The sequence below is a fragment of the Leiobunum rupestre genome, chromosome 7 (genome assembly GCF_980474605.1).
Source record: "Leiobunum rupestre chromosome 7, qqLeiRupe1.1.hap1, whole genome shotgun sequence".
In the NCBI taxonomy this organism is placed as follows: Eukaryota; Metazoa; Arthropoda; class Arachnida; order Opiliones; family Sclerosomatidae; genus Leiobunum; species Leiobunum rupestre.
Genome location: NC_143390.1, coordinates 5515935 through 5535293, shown reverse-complemented (window position 1 = coordinate 5535293; position 19359 = coordinate 5515935). Strand labels below are relative to the sequence as shown.

General features: G+C 42.4%; 57 non-coding genes across 57 annotated transcripts; all 57 read right to left on the bottom strand.

Annotated features, from left to right (window-relative positions):
* Positions 1 to 6452: 6452 nt before the first annotated feature.
* TRNAR-UCU (transfer RNA arginine (anticodon UCU)) lies at positions 6453 to 6524 on the bottom strand. The gene has a single exon. It is a non-coding gene; the product is annotated as a tRNA-Arg (tRNA).
* Positions 6525 to 7179: 655 nt separating this feature from the next.
* Positions 7180 to 7252, bottom strand: TRNAR-UCU (transfer RNA arginine (anticodon UCU)). Its single transcript has one exon. It is a non-coding gene; the product is annotated as a tRNA-Arg (tRNA).
* Positions 7253 to 7471: 219 nt separating this feature from the next.
* Positions 7472 to 7542, bottom strand: TRNAR-UCU (transfer RNA arginine (anticodon UCU)). The gene has a single exon. It is a non-coding gene; the product is annotated as a tRNA-Arg (tRNA).
* Positions 7543 to 7615: 73 nt separating this feature from the next.
* TRNAR-UCU (transfer RNA arginine (anticodon UCU)) lies at positions 7616 to 7688 on the bottom strand. The gene has a single exon. It is a non-coding gene; the product is annotated as a tRNA-Arg (tRNA).
* A 72-nt stretch (positions 7689 to 7760) lies between these two features.
* TRNAR-UCU (transfer RNA arginine (anticodon UCU)) lies at positions 7761 to 7833 on the bottom strand. Its single transcript has one exon. It is a non-coding gene; the product is annotated as a tRNA-Arg (tRNA).
* A 73-nt stretch (positions 7834 to 7906) lies between these two features.
* On the bottom strand, positions 7907 to 7979 carry TRNAR-UCU (transfer RNA arginine (anticodon UCU)). The gene has a single exon. It is a non-coding gene; the product is annotated as a tRNA-Arg (tRNA).
* A 73-nt stretch (positions 7980 to 8052) lies between these two features.
* On the bottom strand, positions 8053 to 8125 carry TRNAR-UCU (transfer RNA arginine (anticodon UCU)). Its single transcript has one exon. It is a non-coding gene; the product is annotated as a tRNA-Arg (tRNA).
* A 366-nt stretch (positions 8126 to 8491) lies between these two features.
* On the bottom strand, positions 8492 to 8564 carry TRNAR-UCU (transfer RNA arginine (anticodon UCU)). The gene has a single exon. It is a non-coding gene; the product is annotated as a tRNA-Arg (tRNA).
* Positions 8565 to 8637: 73 nt separating this feature from the next.
* Positions 8638 to 8710, bottom strand: TRNAR-UCU (transfer RNA arginine (anticodon UCU)). The gene has a single exon. It is a non-coding gene; the product is annotated as a tRNA-Arg (tRNA).
* Positions 8711 to 9073: 363 nt separating this feature from the next.
* On the bottom strand, positions 9074 to 9146 carry TRNAR-UCU (transfer RNA arginine (anticodon UCU)). Its single transcript has one exon. It is a non-coding gene; the product is annotated as a tRNA-Arg (tRNA).
* Positions 9147 to 9219: 73 nt separating this feature from the next.
* On the bottom strand, positions 9220 to 9292 carry TRNAR-UCU (transfer RNA arginine (anticodon UCU)). Its single transcript has one exon. It is a non-coding gene; the product is annotated as a tRNA-Arg (tRNA).
* A 73-nt stretch (positions 9293 to 9365) lies between these two features.
* Positions 9366 to 9438, bottom strand: TRNAR-UCU (transfer RNA arginine (anticodon UCU)). The gene has a single exon. It is a non-coding gene; the product is annotated as a tRNA-Arg (tRNA).
* Positions 9439 to 9511: 73 nt separating this feature from the next.
* Positions 9512 to 9584, bottom strand: TRNAR-UCU (transfer RNA arginine (anticodon UCU)). The gene has a single exon. It is a non-coding gene; the product is annotated as a tRNA-Arg (tRNA).
* Positions 9585 to 9657: 73 nt separating this feature from the next.
* TRNAR-UCU (transfer RNA arginine (anticodon UCU)) lies at positions 9658 to 9730 on the bottom strand. The gene has a single exon. It is a non-coding gene; the product is annotated as a tRNA-Arg (tRNA).
* Positions 9731 to 9802: 72 nt separating this feature from the next.
* Positions 9803 to 9875, bottom strand: TRNAR-UCU (transfer RNA arginine (anticodon UCU)). The gene has a single exon. It is a non-coding gene; the product is annotated as a tRNA-Arg (tRNA).
* Positions 9876 to 9948: 73 nt separating this feature from the next.
* TRNAR-UCU (transfer RNA arginine (anticodon UCU)) lies at positions 9949 to 10021 on the bottom strand. The gene has a single exon. It is a non-coding gene; the product is annotated as a tRNA-Arg (tRNA).
* A 73-nt stretch (positions 10022 to 10094) lies between these two features.
* TRNAR-UCU (transfer RNA arginine (anticodon UCU)) lies at positions 10095 to 10167 on the bottom strand. The gene has a single exon. It is a non-coding gene; the product is annotated as a tRNA-Arg (tRNA).
* A 70-nt stretch (positions 10168 to 10237) lies between these two features.
* Positions 10238 to 10310, bottom strand: TRNAR-UCU (transfer RNA arginine (anticodon UCU)). Its single transcript has one exon. It is a non-coding gene; the product is annotated as a tRNA-Arg (tRNA).
* Positions 10311 to 10383: 73 nt separating this feature from the next.
* Positions 10384 to 10456, bottom strand: TRNAR-UCU (transfer RNA arginine (anticodon UCU)). Its single transcript has one exon. It is a non-coding gene; the product is annotated as a tRNA-Arg (tRNA).
* A 73-nt stretch (positions 10457 to 10529) lies between these two features.
* Positions 10530 to 10602, bottom strand: TRNAR-UCU (transfer RNA arginine (anticodon UCU)). Its single transcript has one exon. It is a non-coding gene; the product is annotated as a tRNA-Arg (tRNA).
* Positions 10603 to 10675: 73 nt separating this feature from the next.
* On the bottom strand, positions 10676 to 10748 carry TRNAR-UCU (transfer RNA arginine (anticodon UCU)). Its single transcript has one exon. It is a non-coding gene; the product is annotated as a tRNA-Arg (tRNA).
* Positions 10749 to 10818: 70 nt separating this feature from the next.
* On the bottom strand, positions 10819 to 10891 carry TRNAR-UCU (transfer RNA arginine (anticodon UCU)). Its single transcript has one exon. It is a non-coding gene; the product is annotated as a tRNA-Arg (tRNA).
* A 73-nt stretch (positions 10892 to 10964) lies between these two features.
* Positions 10965 to 11037, bottom strand: TRNAR-UCU (transfer RNA arginine (anticodon UCU)). The gene has a single exon. It is a non-coding gene; the product is annotated as a tRNA-Arg (tRNA).
* A 73-nt stretch (positions 11038 to 11110) lies between these two features.
* On the bottom strand, positions 11111 to 11183 carry TRNAR-UCU (transfer RNA arginine (anticodon UCU)). The gene has a single exon. It is a non-coding gene; the product is annotated as a tRNA-Arg (tRNA).
* Positions 11184 to 11256: 73 nt separating this feature from the next.
* TRNAR-UCU (transfer RNA arginine (anticodon UCU)) lies at positions 11257 to 11329 on the bottom strand. Its single transcript has one exon. It is a non-coding gene; the product is annotated as a tRNA-Arg (tRNA).
* Positions 11330 to 11548: 219 nt separating this feature from the next.
* TRNAR-UCU (transfer RNA arginine (anticodon UCU)) lies at positions 11549 to 11621 on the bottom strand. The gene has a single exon. It is a non-coding gene; the product is annotated as a tRNA-Arg (tRNA).
* Positions 11622 to 11694: 73 nt separating this feature from the next.
* TRNAR-UCU (transfer RNA arginine (anticodon UCU)) lies at positions 11695 to 11767 on the bottom strand. Its single transcript has one exon. It is a non-coding gene; the product is annotated as a tRNA-Arg (tRNA).
* Positions 11768 to 11840: 73 nt separating this feature from the next.
* Positions 11841 to 11913, bottom strand: TRNAR-UCU (transfer RNA arginine (anticodon UCU)). Its single transcript has one exon. It is a non-coding gene; the product is annotated as a tRNA-Arg (tRNA).
* A 73-nt stretch (positions 11914 to 11986) lies between these two features.
* Positions 11987 to 12059, bottom strand: TRNAR-UCU (transfer RNA arginine (anticodon UCU)). The gene has a single exon. It is a non-coding gene; the product is annotated as a tRNA-Arg (tRNA).
* A 72-nt stretch (positions 12060 to 12131) lies between these two features.
* Positions 12132 to 12204, bottom strand: TRNAR-UCU (transfer RNA arginine (anticodon UCU)). The gene has a single exon. It is a non-coding gene; the product is annotated as a tRNA-Arg (tRNA).
* A 73-nt stretch (positions 12205 to 12277) lies between these two features.
* On the bottom strand, positions 12278 to 12350 carry TRNAR-UCU (transfer RNA arginine (anticodon UCU)). Its single transcript has one exon. It is a non-coding gene; the product is annotated as a tRNA-Arg (tRNA).
* A 217-nt stretch (positions 12351 to 12567) lies between these two features.
* TRNAR-UCU (transfer RNA arginine (anticodon UCU)) lies at positions 12568 to 12640 on the bottom strand. Its single transcript has one exon. It is a non-coding gene; the product is annotated as a tRNA-Arg (tRNA).
* A 367-nt stretch (positions 12641 to 13007) lies between these two features.
* TRNAR-UCU (transfer RNA arginine (anticodon UCU)) lies at positions 13008 to 13080 on the bottom strand. Its single transcript has one exon. It is a non-coding gene; the product is annotated as a tRNA-Arg (tRNA).
* Positions 13081 to 13153: 73 nt separating this feature from the next.
* TRNAR-UCU (transfer RNA arginine (anticodon UCU)) lies at positions 13154 to 13226 on the bottom strand. Its single transcript has one exon. It is a non-coding gene; the product is annotated as a tRNA-Arg (tRNA).
* Positions 13227 to 13299: 73 nt separating this feature from the next.
* Positions 13300 to 13372, bottom strand: TRNAR-UCU (transfer RNA arginine (anticodon UCU)). The gene has a single exon. It is a non-coding gene; the product is annotated as a tRNA-Arg (tRNA).
* A 367-nt stretch (positions 13373 to 13739) lies between these two features.
* Positions 13740 to 13812, bottom strand: TRNAR-UCU (transfer RNA arginine (anticodon UCU)). Its single transcript has one exon. It is a non-coding gene; the product is annotated as a tRNA-Arg (tRNA).
* Positions 13813 to 13885: 73 nt separating this feature from the next.
* Positions 13886 to 13958, bottom strand: TRNAR-UCU (transfer RNA arginine (anticodon UCU)). Its single transcript has one exon. It is a non-coding gene; the product is annotated as a tRNA-Arg (tRNA).
* A 72-nt stretch (positions 13959 to 14030) lies between these two features.
* On the bottom strand, positions 14031 to 14103 carry TRNAR-UCU (transfer RNA arginine (anticodon UCU)). The gene has a single exon. It is a non-coding gene; the product is annotated as a tRNA-Arg (tRNA).
* Positions 14104 to 14175: 72 nt separating this feature from the next.
* Positions 14176 to 14247, bottom strand: TRNAR-UCU (transfer RNA arginine (anticodon UCU)). Its single transcript has one exon. It is a non-coding gene; the product is annotated as a tRNA-Arg (tRNA).
* Positions 14248 to 14319: 72 nt separating this feature from the next.
* TRNAR-UCU (transfer RNA arginine (anticodon UCU)) lies at positions 14320 to 14392 on the bottom strand. The gene has a single exon. It is a non-coding gene; the product is annotated as a tRNA-Arg (tRNA).
* A 73-nt stretch (positions 14393 to 14465) lies between these two features.
* Positions 14466 to 14538, bottom strand: TRNAR-UCU (transfer RNA arginine (anticodon UCU)). The gene has a single exon. It is a non-coding gene; the product is annotated as a tRNA-Arg (tRNA).
* Positions 14539 to 14611: 73 nt separating this feature from the next.
* TRNAR-UCU (transfer RNA arginine (anticodon UCU)) lies at positions 14612 to 14684 on the bottom strand. Its single transcript has one exon. It is a non-coding gene; the product is annotated as a tRNA-Arg (tRNA).
* A 73-nt stretch (positions 14685 to 14757) lies between these two features.
* Positions 14758 to 14830, bottom strand: TRNAR-UCU (transfer RNA arginine (anticodon UCU)). The gene has a single exon. It is a non-coding gene; the product is annotated as a tRNA-Arg (tRNA).
* Positions 14831 to 14903: 73 nt separating this feature from the next.
* On the bottom strand, positions 14904 to 14976 carry TRNAR-UCU (transfer RNA arginine (anticodon UCU)). Its single transcript has one exon. It is a non-coding gene; the product is annotated as a tRNA-Arg (tRNA).
* A 73-nt stretch (positions 14977 to 15049) lies between these two features.
* Positions 15050 to 15122, bottom strand: TRNAR-UCU (transfer RNA arginine (anticodon UCU)). The gene has a single exon. It is a non-coding gene; the product is annotated as a tRNA-Arg (tRNA).
* A 73-nt stretch (positions 15123 to 15195) lies between these two features.
* On the bottom strand, positions 15196 to 15268 carry TRNAR-UCU (transfer RNA arginine (anticodon UCU)). Its single transcript has one exon. It is a non-coding gene; the product is annotated as a tRNA-Arg (tRNA).
* A 73-nt stretch (positions 15269 to 15341) lies between these two features.
* On the bottom strand, positions 15342 to 15411 carry TRNAR-UCU (transfer RNA arginine (anticodon UCU)). Its single transcript has one exon. It is a non-coding gene; the product is annotated as a tRNA-Arg (tRNA).
* A 359-nt stretch (positions 15412 to 15770) lies between these two features.
* TRNAR-UCU (transfer RNA arginine (anticodon UCU)) lies at positions 15771 to 15843 on the bottom strand. Its single transcript has one exon. It is a non-coding gene; the product is annotated as a tRNA-Arg (tRNA).
* A 73-nt stretch (positions 15844 to 15916) lies between these two features.
* On the bottom strand, positions 15917 to 15989 carry TRNAR-UCU (transfer RNA arginine (anticodon UCU)). Its single transcript has one exon. It is a non-coding gene; the product is annotated as a tRNA-Arg (tRNA).
* A 73-nt stretch (positions 15990 to 16062) lies between these two features.
* TRNAR-UCU (transfer RNA arginine (anticodon UCU)) lies at positions 16063 to 16135 on the bottom strand. The gene has a single exon. It is a non-coding gene; the product is annotated as a tRNA-Arg (tRNA).
* Positions 16136 to 16207: 72 nt separating this feature from the next.
* On the bottom strand, positions 16208 to 16280 carry TRNAR-UCU (transfer RNA arginine (anticodon UCU)). The gene has a single exon. It is a non-coding gene; the product is annotated as a tRNA-Arg (tRNA).
* Positions 16281 to 16353: 73 nt separating this feature from the next.
* TRNAR-UCU (transfer RNA arginine (anticodon UCU)) lies at positions 16354 to 16426 on the bottom strand. The gene has a single exon. It is a non-coding gene; the product is annotated as a tRNA-Arg (tRNA).
* A 219-nt stretch (positions 16427 to 16645) lies between these two features.
* TRNAR-UCU (transfer RNA arginine (anticodon UCU)) lies at positions 16646 to 16718 on the bottom strand. Its single transcript has one exon. It is a non-coding gene; the product is annotated as a tRNA-Arg (tRNA).
* A 73-nt stretch (positions 16719 to 16791) lies between these two features.
* TRNAR-UCU (transfer RNA arginine (anticodon UCU)) lies at positions 16792 to 16861 on the bottom strand. The gene has a single exon. It is a non-coding gene; the product is annotated as a tRNA-Arg (tRNA).
* Positions 16862 to 18871: 2010 nt separating this feature from the next.
* Positions 18872 to 18944, bottom strand: TRNAR-UCU (transfer RNA arginine (anticodon UCU)). Its single transcript has one exon. It is a non-coding gene; the product is annotated as a tRNA-Arg (tRNA).
* A 73-nt stretch (positions 18945 to 19017) lies between these two features.
* On the bottom strand, positions 19018 to 19090 carry TRNAR-UCU (transfer RNA arginine (anticodon UCU)). The gene has a single exon. It is a non-coding gene; the product is annotated as a tRNA-Arg (tRNA).
* A 73-nt stretch (positions 19091 to 19163) lies between these two features.
* TRNAR-UCU (transfer RNA arginine (anticodon UCU)) lies at positions 19164 to 19236 on the bottom strand. Its single transcript has one exon. It is a non-coding gene; the product is annotated as a tRNA-Arg (tRNA).
* Between the last annotated feature and the right edge of the window lie 123 nt (positions 19237 to 19359).

Here is a 19359-nt window from a genome sequence, read left to right as displayed (position 1 = left end):
AAATAGCGGACGACGTTTGAATTTCAATACTTTTAGGTTGAAACTTTTAGCTGTTGCGCAGGGATAATTTTGAACGAGCAGACAGCTTTCATATATTCAATTTAAAAATCGGTTGGTAGGTGGCAATACTTGTGACCAAAATTTAATTTACGCACGAAGCTTATAGGGTCTTTGTCAATTGGTTTTAAAGCTATGCCAGAAATAAGACGTAGTTTTTAAAAAGTGGGAACGAGGTGACGGCTGGCGTTGACGCCGAGGTTGACGCAAAAAAAATTGCGTTAGGCCTAACGGAGGGTTTTTGAGTGTTTTACTCTTTGAACAACGAAAATCTGCCTAAAAAGGAGTATGAACTTACATATTAATTCGGAATCAACGAATTTCATATTTCTGTCACCAGGTTTAACCATAGAAATCTCATAGGTAACTAGAATGCTGCCGCCTACGGCCGAGCTTGACGCCAGTTCGCCTTGAACCTTCAGCCAATGAGAGGCCGTAGAGTGGTTCCGCCAAGGAGGATAATAATCCTCCTTGGGTCCGCTACCATAGCGGGAGATAGGAGACGTCATTCTCTCTGGTGACATTAAATTCTTGGCAGAACCACTCTTTGAGCTCTGATTGGCTGAGATCTGGCTATCGTCTGCCACGGCGTTTGGCCCATTTGCCAGTTACACGGCAGCATTCTAGTTACCTATGAGATTTCTATGGGTTTAACAGAAGCTGGGGTGATTGGCGCTACTTACGTACCGCGTGTTAGCAGCCGATGTTAAGACGTTTATAACATATATGTTAGGAGATAAGTATTGATCTCAGCTATTCAAATGAAACATGCATTTGGCGGACGTATACACCGCATCACGGCACACAACGTAACAGTGAGTAATACTTTGCTCAGAGACGTAAAACGTAAAGAGTTACTTTACAATAAACTTTATTTCACGATGTAATAATTTGAGAAATTCACTATATGATGTACTTCGCCCTGCACTATGTTTTCAACATTAGATGAATATTTCTCCATAATAGTATTTTAGCGACTTCTGGTAGCACAATTGGTTACGTTACGATGTCGAACCTAGGAATATAATACTGCGTACCTGGAAAATAAATTTGTATTCCCCCATAGGCGGAATTTTTTGTCTCTATAAATTTTGCCTACTTTTCATGCTAATCACAAGGATTTTTTGTACAAGTTGAAACACGAATATTCTACCTGGATTCTACGAAACTAATTCCGGAGATTTTTATTTAATTTGAAGACAAAATAAATAAATCTTTAACACAATTTTAATACCTTCACGCATTTCCGAATTCCCCACATTGCCAGGCTTATGAATCATATATTTCCCCTCCAGTATTTCCATCCTCCTAGGTCGAACCGACAGTGCTGTCTGCGAACGGACACACAGTTCAGCGAGAAGCGAACTTCGACGAACCTCATCTCGTGGAGGGGAAAAAAATTAAAAGGTTAAGAAGAAAAATATTTTTAAGAGCTCGTTCTGGCTTCGGGATGCCTAATTACGTCTCGAAATTACGTAAAAACTGAAGAAAGGGGGCTTGCGGAGGGGGTGGAATACTTTAGTGACTCAGATTTTAGGCAGCCTGTTTCATTGCGCTCGGAGCGGCATCGAACGAAATTGAGGACTAGCGCTTGTTAATTTCTGTCACCAGGGGCGCTTAAAGCCGTTCTACGAAAGTGGCGGCGCTGGAAGAACGCGAGTTGAGGCTTGCTAGTCAAATTAATTTAATTCGACACATTTTCGCAGAACCTTCAACTAGGCGCGATTACAGACCAAACCGGTATATCACTAGCTTAGAGCCAAAGTCAAGCGACTCGCAAAACCCCTTTTTGATAAAAACGAGTTTATAGTTTTTACATCGATAATAATTGCGATAAAAGTCAAATTATAGAAATGTACTAAAAAATAATTTACAGGAGCTTTAATAAATTAGGTATTTGGTCACTCTAATGTAAAAATACTAGAGGATTCTTATTTCGAATTTCTTCGAAGAGTCCCGTATCTCAACTTGCTTGAATTTCGCTCTCAGGAAGCGAATTATCGCTCCGTCGGAATCTAAACTCAGTCGTAAAAAGGGAGCCTGCGGCTGATTGCAGGTGTGATATGCGATTTTCTAAAAGAGATGTCTCCAGAAGCCATTCTGATATTTACTATTAGCTCTGTGAGGAGAGTCATTCGGAGTGTCCCAATAATCTTTATTAAAACGTTCCACTTATTTAACTTATATATTAAATTTTATTTTAAATTCCCTAATTTTTTTTTTAATTTACGAAATTAATTTTTTTAAGTAACAAAATCAATTTTTTTTAATTTACAAAATTATTTATAATTCCCTATATTAAATTTTACTTAAAATTTGATTTACAAATTTTAAAATAAAATATTATTTAAAAAATTTGAAGTATTATATTTCATTTTTACTTCCTTTTAGTTTTTACTCTTTGGTATGTTAACTTTTATTTTAATTTAAGTATTTATTTGTTTTGTATTATGTAATTCATATCACAGTTATTTGAGCTTTTTACTTTTGCATTTTAATGTAATTTAAATTAAATTTAAATTTAATCCAAACTTTACTTCAATTTAAATTTAATCCAAACTTTACTTCAATTTAAATTTAATTTAAATTTCATCCAAACTTTACTTCAATTTAAATTTAATCCAAACTTTACTTCAATTTAAATTTAATTTAAATTTCATCCAAACTTTTCCTTAAATTTAAATTTCATTAAATTTTACTTTAATTTAAATTTCATCCAAACATTTCCTTAAATTTAGACTTCAATAAAATTTAACTTAAATTTAAATTTAATTTAATTTAAATTTCATTAAAATTTTACTTTAATTTAAATTTAAATTTTATTAAATTTTACTTGAATTTAAATTTCATTTAAATTTTACTTTAATTTAAATTTTATTCAAATTTTACTTTAATTTAAATTTCATTTAAACTTATTTCTTTTTTTTATGAGTTATAATCACTTTAATAATGAGTTAATCGATTTAATGATGATATAATTAATATTTAATCATGCATAAAGCGTGTTTATTAAGGACTTCTGTTCTTATGGTGATAAAAACACCATTAGTGCAGCGGTTCCCAATTTTATTTTGCTATGGAACCCTAAATGATCCACCTAATTCTGGCGGAACCCCAACTCCTTTTTTTTAAAGACTCTTGACACAAACAAAGATGACCGCGCTGCGAATTCTCGGAACCCCTGTGAACACCTTTTGGGAACCGCTGCATTAGTGTAATGATTATAAAATTAATCAATAATGATTATTATATTTATAAGTCTAATGATGATTATTTTAATAACTCTAATAATGATTATTTTAATAACTCTAATAATGATTATTTTAATAACTCTAATAATGATTATTTCAATAACACTAATGATGATTATTTTAATCACGAATTATGATTATTTTAATCACTAATGATGATTATTTTAGTCGCTCTATTGATGATTATTTTAATCAGTAATGATGATTATTTTAATCAGTAATGATGATTATTTTAATCACTAATTATGATTATTTTAGTGGCTCTAATAACGATTATTTTAGTCGATCTAACAATGATTATCGATTAAGTAACCTTACGCGTAGTGAATTTTGCAAATTGTAACACGAGTGAGAATTTGTTGTCAACCTAAAATCTGTATTATGAAAGTTCTGATGATATTTGGTTAGATTAAAGTTTTATTTCACATTAGTATGTCAGTTTCTTACCGGTGTGTTTTTTTTCTGAGCGTCTCTTCTACAATGACTGCATATTTTTAGTGGATTTCAGACTAAATTATCAGGCCTAATACGCACTATTTGCCCCTTCGTCACATCGAGCACGTTGCGTATTGTTCTCGCTAGCCGCGTTTACCATTGTGAGTATTTCGTCAAATTTACTCCACACGCAACTATCAGTATGCATTTACTCTATACTCGAAATTAATGTTAGCTGAGACAACTAAAGCTGTCGGCATTTAATAATAAACACCCGTGTAACTTAATTATATGATCAATAGATGGCGCAGTCCTCTGCCATTTTTTGCCCAATATAGACTTGGCACTCCGTAGCTTTGGCCATGGCCGCCATTGTGGTCATATTTTTCTGCCCAAAAAATATTTTTACGAAATTACTAAATTTTTTACAAGCCCTTTCAAGCTCTTACTTCATATTAGTGGCAGACATTAAACTTAAACCAACTCTAATCTCATAATATTTCACACCATTTAGCGAAGGTAACAGGGACTTCGAGTATATATTGATACCAAAAGCGACATAAGAGCCAAAAGTGTGTATTTTCCACGGAGAGTTTGTTGTAGAATGGGGAAATAATACGTCACAAAATATAAAATTTTCGCCACTTCAGCGCCACTAACGAGGAGTGTACCCGAGGTGTAAATCACCGATTTTGACGAAACTCGGGGGGTATGTAGACCTTGAGGTAACATGATGTTTCACCAAGGGAAAAGTTACGCTGGGCTTCCGTTTTGCTATGGCAACCGAAAATGTTTTTGACAACATAAAATGAAAAAATCTACATTTAAAAAAGCATGGGAAAAATAAAAATAAAAATTGCAATTTCAACTAAAATGCTAAATTTGAACAATTTTGGGTGAAATTCATCAAGTAGCCCCCCTGTGAAACCGAGAAAATCCCATGCTTTTTTAAATGTAGATTGTTTCATTTTATGTTGTCAAAAACATTTTCGGTTGCCATAGCAAAACGGAAGCCCAGCGTAACTTTTCCCTTGGTGAAAATTCATGTTACCCCAAGGTCTACATACCTCCCGAGTTTCATCAAAATCGGTGATTTACACCTTGGGTACACTCCTCGTAAGTGTGGTATTTTAGAACGAATATCTATGCGCTAGTTAACGATGAGTTATAAAATAGTGCCAAGACAAATTAGCCAATAGACTAAACATAACGCTTCTTATATGTAGCCATCTAGTTGGCTTTCATTATTTTTTTATGATGAAAATCGAGGGGCTAACCTCAAATTATGTACACCGATTACAACGAGTACAGCCTTTGGTAGTGCTAAATCTGTAATCGATTACGTAATCACTTAAGTACAGTCAAAGCTACAGGCTTGTACACCGATTACGGATAGTGATCAGCCCCTTGATGAAAATATCACGGGCTTTCAGAGTAGAGCGCGTTGTACCTAACACAGCGTCGCCTAATATCCAAAACCACGTAACTCAGGTGGATTTGTCAGTAAATATTCTTTGATGCATTTCTGATACCAGTAACGAAGACCGCAGTCATCTGTCACAAATGGTAGCGAAGATATTAAATTTTCAAAAGCCCAAAACTTAATTGTTCCCTACACAAATATTTCAATCAATATTTTTCCAAATGTTACATGGTTTTGTCTTTCAGGCGACGTCTAGTTTGAGACAGTACTGCCAATAATGATTGAAACGAAGAGATTGCCCAATCAGCTCTTCGCGCAGTTTAAGACGAATCGCAATCAGACAGCGTACGCTCGCGGAAATGGGTTAGGCCCGCAAACTGAATTTATTATTAATTTTTAGTGAAATAATTTTGGTTGGCTCAAATTGCCGCGTAAAAATGATAAATGTTAATTTAAGAAATCATGATTAATGAGGAAAATGGAATGATAAAAGGGGTCACAATTCCACATCGAGGGATTAAAATTCGCTTTAAACTTTTTCAAATTACGCTAATAAATGAGGATTGGAAACTAAATATTTCGTGTTATTCTCGCTCATTATATTTTAAGGAGGGCTGTAGTGTTTCGTTAAAAAATAAAGTTAGAATTAGCCCCAGGCTTCGCAACGGGGGATATTCGCGTTGATCGCGGTATTCAAATTTAAATCCTTATTTTTAATACAGTTACGTATGAAGTTCGTTTCTTTAAAAGAAAATACAAAAATTTAAACAATTTCGTCTCTAAAGCCTCGAGTTGATCCTGAAAAAAATAAGCTAGAATTAACAGGACATCCCTATCCCAGAGTATCACACTATTGGCGTGGCCGTTACACATATCTCACCCCTGATTTATCCAGTTGGATAATTGAACTAAATGATGTCCTTATCATTAATAAAAAAATAAAGTATTAATCGAAGTTTCTCAAACAAATGTATTCAACTTTGATCGGATAAAATACCACATAAATGATTCGAAAAAAAGAAGATTCGAATTATAAGTCTGATAAGCCATCCACTACACCACGGAGACAACGACCCCCCCGTTATTTTGGAAATCCCGCCTAAGTAGTGCAGAGAACGATTCTTCTCAGCAAAAGCAACGACATTGCTGCTCGGGATAGAACCCAGCACCTTCGGATTAGAAGTCCGATGTGCTATCCACTACACCACAGAGACATTGACAGGTGTATTAATTTGGATATTCCGCCAAAAAAGTTCGGAAAACTATAATTATCTGCAAAAAAACGACATCTCTGCTGGGGATCGAACCCAGGAATTTCGGATTAGAAGTCCGATGTGCTACCACTACACCACAGAGACATTGACAAGTGTATTAATTTGGAAATTCCGCCGAAGCAGTTCGGAAAACTATGTTTCTCAGCAAAAGCAACGACATCGCTGCTCGGAATCGAACCCAGCACTTTCGGATTAGAAGTCCGATGTGCTATCCACTACACCACAGAGACAACGGCTATCGTATTACATTGAATTTCCGCCGAAGCAGTTCGGAAAACTATGTTTCTCAACAAAAGCAGCGACATCTCTGCTGGGGATCGAACCCAGGACCTTCGGTTAAATGTCCGATGTGCTATCCACTACACCACAGAGACAACGACTATCGCACTAATTTGGAAATTCCGCGAAAAAAGTTCGGAAAACTATAATTATCTGCAAAATAAGCTACATCTCTGATTGGGATCGAACCCAGCACCTTCGGGTTAGAATTCCGATGCGCTATCCACTACACCACAGAGACATTGACAGGTGTATTAATTTGGAAATTCCGCCGAAGCAGTTCGGAAAACTATGTTTCTCAGCAAAACCGGCGACATCTCTGCTGGGGATCGAACCCAGGACTTTCGGATTAAAAGTCCGATGTGCTGTCCACTACACCACAGAGACATTGACAGGTGTATTAATTTGGAAATCCCGCCTAAGTAGTTCAGAGAGCGATGCTTCTCAGCAAAACCAGCGACATCTCTGCTGGGGATCGAACCCAGGACCTTCGGATTAGAAGTCCGATGTGCTATCCACTACACCACTGAGACAACGACTATCGCACTAATTTGGAAATTCCGCGAAAAAAGTTCGGAAAACTATAATTATCTGCAAAAGAAGCTACATCTCTGATTGGGATCGAACCCAGCACCTTCGGGTTAGAATTCCGATGCGCTATCCACTACACCACAGAGACATTGTCAGGTGTATAAATTTGGAAATTCCGCCGAAGCAGTTCGGAAAACTATGTTTCTCAGCAAAACCGGCGACATCTCTGCTGGGGATCGAACCCAGGATTCTGATTAGAAGTCCGATGTGCTGTCCACTACACCACAGAGACATTGACAGGTGTATTAGTTTGGAAATCCCGCCTAAGTAGTTCAGAGAGCGATGCTTCTCAGCAAAAGCAACGAAATCTCTGCTGGGGATCGAACCCAGGACCTTTGGATTAGAAGTCCGATGTGCTATCCACTACACCACGGAGACAACGACTATCGTACTAATTTGAATTTCCGCCGAAGCAGTTCGGAAAACTATGTTTCTCAGCAAAACCAGCGACATCTCTGCTGGGGATCGAACCCAGGACCTTCGGATTAGAAGTCCGATGTGCTATCCACTACACCACAGAGACATTACCAGGTGTATTAATTTGGAAATTCCGCCGAAGCAGTTCGGAAAACTATGTTTCTCAGCAAAACCAGCGACATATCTGCTGGGGATCGAACCCAGGACCTTCGGATTAGAAGCCCGATGTGCTATCCACTACACCACAGAGACATTGACAGGTGTATTAATTTGGAAATTCCGCCGTAGTAGTTCGAAAAACTATACTTCTCAGCAAAACCAGCGACATCTCTGCTGGGGATCGAACCCAGGACCTTCGGTTTAGAAGTCCGATGTGCTATCCACTACACCACAGAAACAACGACCCCCCCCCGTAATTTTGGAAATCCCGCCTAAGTAGTTCAGAGAACGATTCTTCTCAGCAAAAGCAACGACACCGCTGCTCGGGATCGAACCCAGCACCTTCGGATTAGAAGACCGATGTGCTATCCACTACACCACAGAGACATTGACAGGTGTATTAATTTGGATATTCCTCCAAAAAAGTTCGGAAAACTATAATTATCTGCAAAAAAGCGACATCTCTGCTGGGGATCACACCCAGAACCTTCGGATTAGAAGTCCGATGTGCTATCCAGTACACCACAGAGACATTGACAGGTGTATTAATTTGGAAATTCTACCGAAGCAGTTCGGAAAACTATGTTTCTCAGCAAAACCAGCGACATCTCTGCTGGGGATTGAACCCAGGACCTTCGGATTAGAAGTCCGATGTGCTATCCACTACACCACAGAGACAACGACAGGTGTATTAATTTGGAAATTCCGCCGAAGCAGTTCGGAAAACTATGTTTCTCAGCAAAACCAGCGACATCTCTGCTGGGGATCGAACCCAGGACCTTCGGATTAGAAGTCCGATGTGCTATCCACTACACCACAGAGACCACGACCACCGCACTAATTTGGAAATTCGGCCGTAGTAGTTCGAAAAACTATACTTCTCAGCAAAACCAGCGACAAATCTGCTGGGGATCGAACCCAGGACCTTCGCATTAGAAGTCCGATGTGCTATCCACTACACCACAGAGACATTGACAGGTGTATTAATTTGGAAATCCCGCCTAAGTAGTTCAGAGTGCGATGCTTCTCAGCAAAAGCAACGAAATATCTGCGTGGGATCGAACCAGGACTTTCGGATTAGAAGGCCGATGTGCTATCCACTACACCACAGAGACAACGACTATCGTACTAATTTGAATTTCCGCCGAAGCAGTTCGGAAAACTATGTTTATCAGTAAAACCAGCGACATCTCTGCTGGGGATCGAACCCAGGACCTTCGGATTAGAAGTCCGATGTGCTATCCACTACACCACAGAGACATTGACAGGTGCATTAATTTGGAAATTCCGCCGAAGCAGTTCGGAAAACTATTATTCTCAGCAAAACCAGCGACATCTCTGCTGGGGATCGAACCCAGGACCTTCGGATTAGAAGTCCGATGTGCTATCCACTACACCACAGAGACCACGACCACCGCACTAATTTGGAAATTCCGCCGTAGTAGTTCGAAAAACTATACTTCTCAGCAAAACCAGCGACATCTCTGCTGGGGATCGAACCCAGGACCTTCGGATTAGAAGTCCGATGTGCTATCCACTACACCACAGAGACATTGACAGGTGTATTAATTTGGAAATTCCGCCGTAGTAGTTCGAAAAACTATACTTCTCAGCAAAACCAGCGACATCTCTGCTGGGGATCGAACCCAGAACCTTCGGATTAGAAGTCCGATGTGCTATCCACTACACCACAGAGACAACGACAGGTGTATTAATTTGGAAATCCCGCCTAAGTAGTTCAGAGAGCGATGCTTCTCAGCAAAAGCAACGACATCTCTGCTGGGGATCAAACCCAGAACCTTCGGATTAGAAGTCCGATGTGCTATCCACTACACCACAGAGACATTGACAGGTGTATTAATTTGGAAATTCCGCCGAAGCAGTTCGGAAAACTATGTTCTCAGCAAAACCAGCGACATCTCTGCTGGGGATCGAACCCAGCACCTTCGGATTAGAAGTCCGATGTGCTATCCACTACACCACAGAGACATTGACAAGTGTATTTATTTGGAAATTCCGCCGAAGCAGTTCGGAAAACTATTATTCTCAGCAAAACCAGCGACATCTCTGCTGGGGATCGAACCCAGGACCTTCGGATTAGAAGTCCGATGTGCTATCCACTACACCACAGAGACCACCACCACCGCACTAATTTGGAAATTCCGCCGTAGTAGTTCGAAAAACTATACTTCTCAGCAAAACCAGCGACATCTCTGCTGGGGATCGAACCCAGGACCTTCGGATTAGAAGTCCGATGTGCTATCCACTACACCACAAACACGACACTTGTATTAATTTGGAAACTCCGCCGAAGCAGTTCGGAAAACTATGTTTCTCAGCAAAACCAGCGACATCTCTGCTGGGGATCGAACCCAGGACCTTCGGATTAGAAATCCGATGTGCTATCCACTACACCACAGAGACCACGACCACTGCACTAATTTGGAAATTCCGCCGAAGCAGTTCGGAAAACTATGTTTCTCAGCAAAACCAGCGACATCTCTGCTAGGGATCGAACCCGGGACCTTCGGATTAGAAGTCCGATGTGCTATCCACTACACCACAGAGACAACGACAAGTGTAATAATTTGGAAATTCTACCGAAGCAGTTCGGAAAACTATGTTTCTCAGCAAAACCAGCGACATCTCTGCTGGGGATCGAACCCAGGACCTTCGGATTAGAAGTCCGATGTGCTATCCACTACACCACAGAGACAACGACAGGTGTATTAATTTGGAAATTCCGCCGAAGCAGTTCGGAAAACTATGTTTCTCAGCAAAACCAGCGACATCTCTGCTGGGGATCGAACCCAGGACCTTCGGATTAGAAGTCCGATGTGCTATCCACTACACCACAAACACGACACTTGTATTAATTTGGAAACTCCGCCGAAGCAGTTCGGAAAACTATGTTTCTCAGCAAAACCAGCGACATCTCTGCTGGGGATCGAACCCAGGACCTTCGGATTAGAAATCCGATGTGCTATCCACTACACCACAGAGACCACGACCACTGCACTAATTTGGAAATTCCGCCGAAGCAGTTCGGAAAACTATGTTTCTCAGCAAAACCAGCGACATCTCTGCTAGGGATCGAACCCGGGACCTTCGGATTAGAAGTCCGATGTGCTATCCACTACACCACAGAGACAACGACAGGTGTAATAATTTGGAAATTCTACCGAAGCAGTTCGGAAAACTATGTTTCTCAGCAAAACCAGCGACATCTCTGCTGGGGATCGAACCCAGGACCTTCGGATTAGAAGTCCGATGTGCTATCCACTACACCACAGAGACAACGACAGGTGTATTAATTTGGAAATTCCGCCGAAGCAGTTCGGAAAACTATGTTTCTCAGCAAAACCAGCGACATCTCTGCTGGGGATCGAACCCAGGACCTTCGGATTAGAAGTCCGATGTGCTATCCACTACACCACAGAGACCACGACCACCGCACTTATTTGGAAATTCGGCCGTAGTAGTTCGAAAAACTATACTTCTCAGCAAAACCAGCGACGAATCTGCTGGGGATCGAACCCAGGACCTTCGCATTAGAAGTCCGATGTGCTATCCACTACACCACAGAGACATCGACAGGTGTATTAATTTGGAAATCCCGCCTAAGTAGTTCAGAGTGCGATGCTTCTCAGCAAAAGCAACGAAATCTCTGCTGGGGATCGAACCCAGGACCTTCGGATTAGAAGTCCGATGTGCTATCCACTACACCACAGAGACATTGACAGGTGTATTAATTTGGAAATCCCGCCTTAGTAGTTCAGAGAGCGATGCTTCTCAGCAAAAGCAACGACATCTCCGCTGGGGATCAAACCCAGAACCTTCGGATTAGAAGTCCGATGTGCTATCCACTACACCACAGAGACATTGACAGGTGTATTAATTTGGAAATCCCGCCTAAGTAGTTCAGAGAGCGATGCTTCTCAGCAAAACCAGCGACATCTCTGCTGGGGATCGAACCCAGGACCTTCGGATTAGAAGCCCGATGTGCTATCCACTACACCACGGAGACAACGACTATCGTACTAATTTGGAAATTCCGCCGAAGCAGTTCGGAAAACTATGTTTCTCAGCAAGACCAGCGACATATCTGCTGGGGATCGAACCCAGGACCTTCGGATTAGAAGCCCGATGTGCTATCCACTACACCACAGAGACAACGACTATCGTACTAATTTGAATTTCCGCCGAAGCAGTTCGGAAAACTATGTTTATCAGTAAAACCAGCGACATCTTTGCTGGGGATCGAACCCAGGACCTTCGGATTAGAAGTCCGATGTGCTATCCACTACACCACAGAGACATTGACAGGTGCATTAATTTGGAAATTCCGCCGAATCAGTTCGGAAAACTATTATTCTCAGCAAAACCAGCGACATCTCTGCTGGGGATCGAACCCAGGACCTTCGGATTAGAAGTCCGATGTGCTATCCACTACACCACAGAGACATTGACAGGTGCATTAATTTGGAAATTCCGCCGAAGCAGTTCGGAAAACTATTATTCTCAGCAAAACCAGCGACATCTCTGCGTGGGATCGAACCAGGACCTTCGGATTAGAAGGCCGATGTGCTATCCACTACACCACAGAGACAACGACTATCGTACTAATTTGAATTTCCGCCGAAGCAGTTCGGAAAACTATGTTTATCAGTAAAACCAGCGACATCTCTGCTGGGGATCGAACCCAGGACCTTCGGATTAGAAGCCCGATGTGCTATCCACTACACCACAGAGACATTGACAGGTGTATTAATTTGGAAATTCCGCCGTAGTAGTTCGAAAAACTATACTTCTCAGCAAAACCAGCGACCTCTCTGCTGGGGATCGAACCCAGGACCTTCGGTTTAGAAGTCCGATGTGCTATCCACTACACCACAGAAACAACGACCCCCCCCCCGTAATTTTGGAAATCCCGCCTAAGTAGTTCAGAGAACGATTCTTCTCAGCAAAAGCAACGACACCGCTGCTCGGGATCGAACCCAGCACCTTCGGATTAGAAGACCGATGTGCTATCCACTACACCACAGAGACATTGACAGGTGTATTAATTTGGATATTCCTCCAAAAAAGTTCGGAAAACTATAATTATCTGCAAAAAAGCGACATCTCTGCTGGGGATTGAACCCAGGAATTTCGGATTAGAAGACCGATGTGCTATCCACTACACCACAGAGACATTGACAGGTGTATTAATTTGGAAATCCCGCCTAAGTAGTTCAGAGAGCGATGCTTCTCAGCAAAACCAGCGACATCTCTGCTGGGGATCGAACCCAGGACCTTCGGATTAGAAGCCCGATGTGCTATCCACTACACCACGGAGACAACGACTATCGTACTAATTTGGAAATTCCGCCGAAGCAGTTCGGAAAACTATGTTTCTCAGCAAAACCAGCGACATCTCTGCTGGGGATCGAACCCAGGACCTTCGGTTTAGAAGTCCGATGTGCTATCCACTACACCACAGAAACAACGACCCCCCCCCCGTAATTTTGGAAATCCCGCCTAAGTAGTTCAGAGAACGATTCTTCTCAGCAAAAGCAACGACACCGCTGCTCGGGATCGAACCCAGCACCTTCGGATTAGAAGACCGATGTGCTATCCACTACACCACAGAGACATTGACAGGTGTATTAATTTGGATATTCCTCCAAAAAAGTTCGGAAAACTATAATTATCTGCAAAAAAGCGACATCTCTGCTTGGGATTGAATCCAGGAATTTCGGATTAGAAGACCGATGTGCTATCCACTACACCACAGAGACATTGACAGGTGTATTAATTTGGGAATCCCGCCTAAGTAGTTCAGAGAGCGATGCTTCTCAGCAAAACCAGCGACATCTCTGCTGGGGATCGAACCCAGGACCTTCGGATTAGAAGCCCGATGTGCTATCCACTACACCACGGAGACAACGACTATCGTACTAATTTGGAAATTCCGCCGAAGCAGTTCGGAAAACTATGTTTCTCAGCAAGACCAGCGACATATCTGCTGGGGATCGAACCCAGGACCTTCGGATTAGAAGCCCGATGTGCTATCCACTGCACCACAGAGACATTGACAGTTGTATTAATTTGGATATTCCTCCAAAAAAGTTCGGAAAACTATAATTATCTGCAAAAAAGCGACATCTCTGCTGGGGATCGAACCCAGGAATTTCGGATTAGAAGACCGATGTGCTATCCACTACACCACAGAGACATTGACAGGTGTACTAATTTGGATATTCCGCCAAAAAAGTTCGGAAAACTATAATTATCTGCAAAAAAGCGACATCTCTGCTGGGGATCGAACCCAGGAATTTCGGATTAGAAGTCCGATGTGTTACCACTACACCACAGAGACAGTGACAGGTGTATTAATTTGGAAATTCCGCCGAAGCAGTTCGGAAAACTATGTTCTCAGCAAAACCAGCGACATCTCTGCTGGGGATCGAACCCAGCACCTTCGGATTAGAAGTCCGATGTGCTATCCACTACACCACAGAGACATTGACAAGTGTATTAATTTGGAAATTCCGCCGAAGCAGTTCGGAAAACTATTATTCTCAGCAAAACCAGCGACATCTCTGCTGTTGATCGAACCCAGGACCTTCGGATTAGAAGTCCGATGTGCTATCCACTACACCACAGAGACATTGACAGGTGTATTAATTTGGAAATTCCGCCGAAGCAGTTCGGAAAACTATTATTCTCAGCAAAACCAGCGACATCTCTGCTGGGGATCGAACCCAGGACCTTCGGATTAGAAGTGTGATGTGCTATCCACTACACCACAGAGACCACCACCACCGCACTAATTTGGAAATTCCGCCGTAGTAGTTCGAAAAACTATACTTCTCAGCAAAACCAGCGACATCTCTGCTGGGGATTGAACCCAGGACTTTCGGATTAGAAGTCCGATGTGCTATCCACTACACCACAGAGACAACGACAGGTGTAATAATTTGGAAATTCCGCCGAAGCAGTTCGGAAAACTATGTTTCTCAGCAAAACCAGCGACATCTCTGCTGGGGATCGAACCCAGGACCTTAGGATTAGAAGTCCGATGTGCTATCCACTACACCACAGAGACATTGACAAGTGTATTAATTTGGAAATTCCCCCGAAGCAGTTCGGAAAACTATTATTCTCAGCAAAACCAGCGACATCTCTGCTGGGGATCGAACCCAGGACCTTCGGATTAGAAGTCCGATGTGCTATCCACTACACCACAGAGACCACCACCACCGCACTAATTTGGAAATTCCGCCGTAGTAGTTCGAAAAACTATACTTCTCAGCAAAACCAGCGACATCTCTGCTGGGGATCGAACCCAGGACCTTCGGATTAGAAGTCCGATGTGCTATCCACTACACCACAGAGACAACGACATTTGTATTAATTTGGAAACTCCGCCGAAGCAGTTCGGAAAACTATGTTTCTCAGCAAAACCAGCGACATCTCTGCTGGGGATCGAACCCAGGACCTTCGGATTAGAAATCCGATGTGCTATCCACTACACCACGACCACCGCACTAATTTGGAAATTCCGCCGAAGCAGTTCGGAAAACTATGTTTCTCAGCAAAACCAGCGACATCTCGGCTGGGGATTGAATCCAGGACCTTCGGATTAGAAGTCCGATGTGCTATCCACTTCACCACAGAGACATTGACAGGTGTATTAATTTGGAAATTCCGCCGTAGTAATTCGAAAAACTATACTTCTCAGCAAAACCAGCGCCATATCTGCTGGGGATCGAACCCTGGACCTTCGGATTAGAAGTCCAATGTGCTATCCACTACACCACAGAAACAACGACCGCCCCGTTATTTTGGAAATCCCGCCTAAGTAGTTCAGAGAACGATGCTTCTCAGCAAAAGCAACGGCTTCTCTGCTGGGGATCGAACCCTGGACCTTCGGATTAGAAGTCCGATGTGCTATCCACTACACCACAGAGACATTGACAGGTGTAATAATTTGGAAATTCCGCAGAAGCAGTTCGGAAAACTATGTTTCTCAGCAAAAGCAACGAAATCTCTGCTGGGGATCGAACCCAGGACCTTCGGATTAGAAGTCCGATGTGCTATCCACTACACCACAGAGACAACGACAGGTGTAATAATTTGGAAATTCCGCCGAAGCAGTTCGGAAAACTATGTTTCTCAGCAAAACCAGCGACATCTCTGCTGGGGATCGAACACAGGACCTTCGGATTAGAAGTCCGATGTGCTATCCACTACACCACAGAGACATTGACAGGTGTATTAATTTGGAAATTCCGCCGAAGCAGTTCGGAAAACTATGTTCTCAGCAAAACCAGCGACATCTCTGCTGGGGATCGAACCCAGCACCTTCGGATTAGAAGTCCGATGTGCTATCCACTACACCACAGAGACATTGACAAGTGTATTAATTTGGAAATTCCGCCGAAGCAGTTCGGAAAACTATTATTCTCAGCAAAACCAGCGACATCTCTGCTGGGGATCGAACCCAGGACCTTCGGATTAGAAGTCCGATGTGCTATCCACTACACCACAGAGACATTGACAGGTGTATTAATTTGGAAATTCCGCCGAAGCAGTTCGGAAAACTATTATTCTCAGCAAAACCAGCGACATCTCTGCTGGGGATCGAACCCAGGACCTTCGGATTAAAAGTCCGATGTGCTATCCACTACACCACAGAGACCACCACCACCGCACTAATTTGGAAATTCCGCCGTAGTAGTTCGAAAAACTATACTTCTCAGCAAAACCAGCGACATCTCTGCTGGGGATCGAACCCAGGACCTTCGGATTAGAAGTCCGATGTGCTATCCACTACACCACAGAGACAACGACATTTGTATTAATTTGGAAACTCCGCCGAAGCAGTTCGGAAAACTATGTTTCTCAGCAAAACCAGCGACATCTCTGCTGGGGATCGAACCCAGGACCTTCGGATTAGAAATCCGATGTGCTATCCACTACACCACGACCACCGCACTAATTTGGAAATTCCGCCGAAGCAGTTCGGAAAACTATGTTTCTCAGCAAAACCAGCGACATCTCTGCTAGGGATCGAACCCGGGACCTTCGGATTAGAAGTCCGATTTTTTTTTTTTTAATTATGTCATTAAAAAATACAATACGCGTGTATTTTACAAGGTAGCGAGATACAACAATCGACAGATTATATAAAGAGAAAATGCCTGAGTAATAAATGACAAATCAGTCCGAAAAAAAGCAACTGGAATACAAAGAAAGATAATGAAGAGTTAACATCGAATAAAAAATAGTATCCTACGACACATCAAAGAAATAATAGAAACAAATCGTATACGATTATTCATTGCATTATGTTGTTAGTAATAATTAACGAAAATAGGCAAAAATAAACATCGAACAGCATGTAAATGAGATAAATAATTGAAAAAACCCCTATTGAAAATAAGTAGCAAAGAATGATACCCGACATAACAAAGAAAAGGCTGCAATACATTCAGAGAAGTGACCATCATAATTCCGTGACTTATACTTTAAAACCGTAATCATCCGGTATCACAAAGTCCCAATACAGAGGACTCGTAACTGGCTGCCCCTGATAGCGACAATAGCGAGCGTGAAATTCATTCTGGGAAGACGGAGGCCAAACAACTTCCTTAGGCCACCAATCTGGCCGGCGCCCACCCTCAAAAGGAACCAAAGAGGAAATGGGAACCTTCTGAGTTTTCGCAGCAGGACGAGTGTAAGAAGACGAAGTCTTGCCGGAATCACCGTCGCTGGACGACAACGAATGCTTAGCACTCCGACGAGGATCAGACTTGAGACCAGCATTGACGACTGTTGAAACAACTCCGCCACCGAGGACCGGGAAAACTGGCGGAATAGAACCGGAGGGAGGATCGACTACTTCCATTGCAGCATCTCCAACGCCGACGGACACCGCTGCAGAATCACGGGACCCCATTCTGGGCCATAGTGGACACTCGCGAATGACATGACCCTGCTTCTGACACTTGAAGCACTTGAACTCCGGACACTGACGATATACGTGATCGGTAGCATAACACTTATTACACACCTTTATTTGGGAATCGTGTTTCACAGCGTAAAACTTCTCCCGACCAACAGCATCGGCGATCCGTAAGCGATAAGGCAACACAGAAAGCCCCTCGGGTAAAGTCACCCGAACAGTACGTACTCCACAATAAAATGATAATTTTTTATGCCAAACTATCTGACCCTTAATTTCGCAGCCAAGCGACGTTAGCTTAGAGAGAACAGCGTCATCAGTCACGTATTCCGGCAGATCATGAAAAGCGGCAGTCACCGTCTTCGCAGAAACACTCGATATTTCGTAGAGCTCAACACCAATATCCAACCCAGAATCGATTACACCAACAACATCGGCTAAATTCTTCAAGGTAAGAATATAACCACCTTCATCACAAGCAACGAGGGAAGAAGCACAGTCCAGGCCAAAGTTCGCAGTAAACGCGGTAGACACAACTTCAAAACTTGGTAGATTACGTTTAAAATCAATAAAAACCGACCGCTTGAAAGCATCCATCCTGGGTAGAAACACCCAGGAGGGAAAACGAGATTAAAAATTAACAACTATTAAATAAAATTAACGAAAAATAACAGATAGTAAAAATAAACCGGCAAAAAGCAGGCCCAGGCTTAGCGCGACGAAACACGGAGAGCAAAAGTGAACGACCTGCACTCTCCAAAAGCTCAAACGCAACCTCCGAAGTCCGATGTGCTATCCACTACACCACAGAGACAACGACAGGTGTAATAATTTGGAAATTCCGCCGTAGTAGTTCGAAAAACTATACTTCTCAGCAAAACCAGCGACATATCTGCTGGGGATCGTACCCAGGACCTTCGGATTAGAAGTCCAATGAGCTATCCACTACACCACAGAGACATTGACAGGTGTATTAATTTGGAAATCCCGCCTAAGTAGTTCAGAGAGCGATGCTTCTCAGCAAAAGCAACGACATCTCTGCTGGGGATCAAACCCAGAACCTTCGGATTAGAAGTCCGATGTGCTATCCACTACACCAAAGAGACATTGACAAGTGTATTAATTTGGAAATTCCACCGAATCAGTTCAGAGAGCGATGCTTCTCAGCAAAAGCAACGAAATCTCTGCTGGGGATCGAACCCAGGACCTTCGGATTAGAAGTCCGATGTGCTATCCACTACACCACAGAGACAACGACAGGTGTATTAATTTGGAAATTCCGCCGAAGCAGTTCGGAAAACTATGTTTCTCAGCAAAACCAGCGACATCTCTGCTGGGGATCGAACCCAGGACCTTCGGATTAGAAGTCCGATGTGCTAACCACTACACCACAGAGACAACTACAGGTGTTTTAATTGGGAAATTCCGCCGAAGCAGTTCGGAAAACTATGTTTCTCAGCAAAACCGGCGACATCTCTGCTGGGGATCGAACCCAGGACCTTCGGATTTGAAGTCCGATGT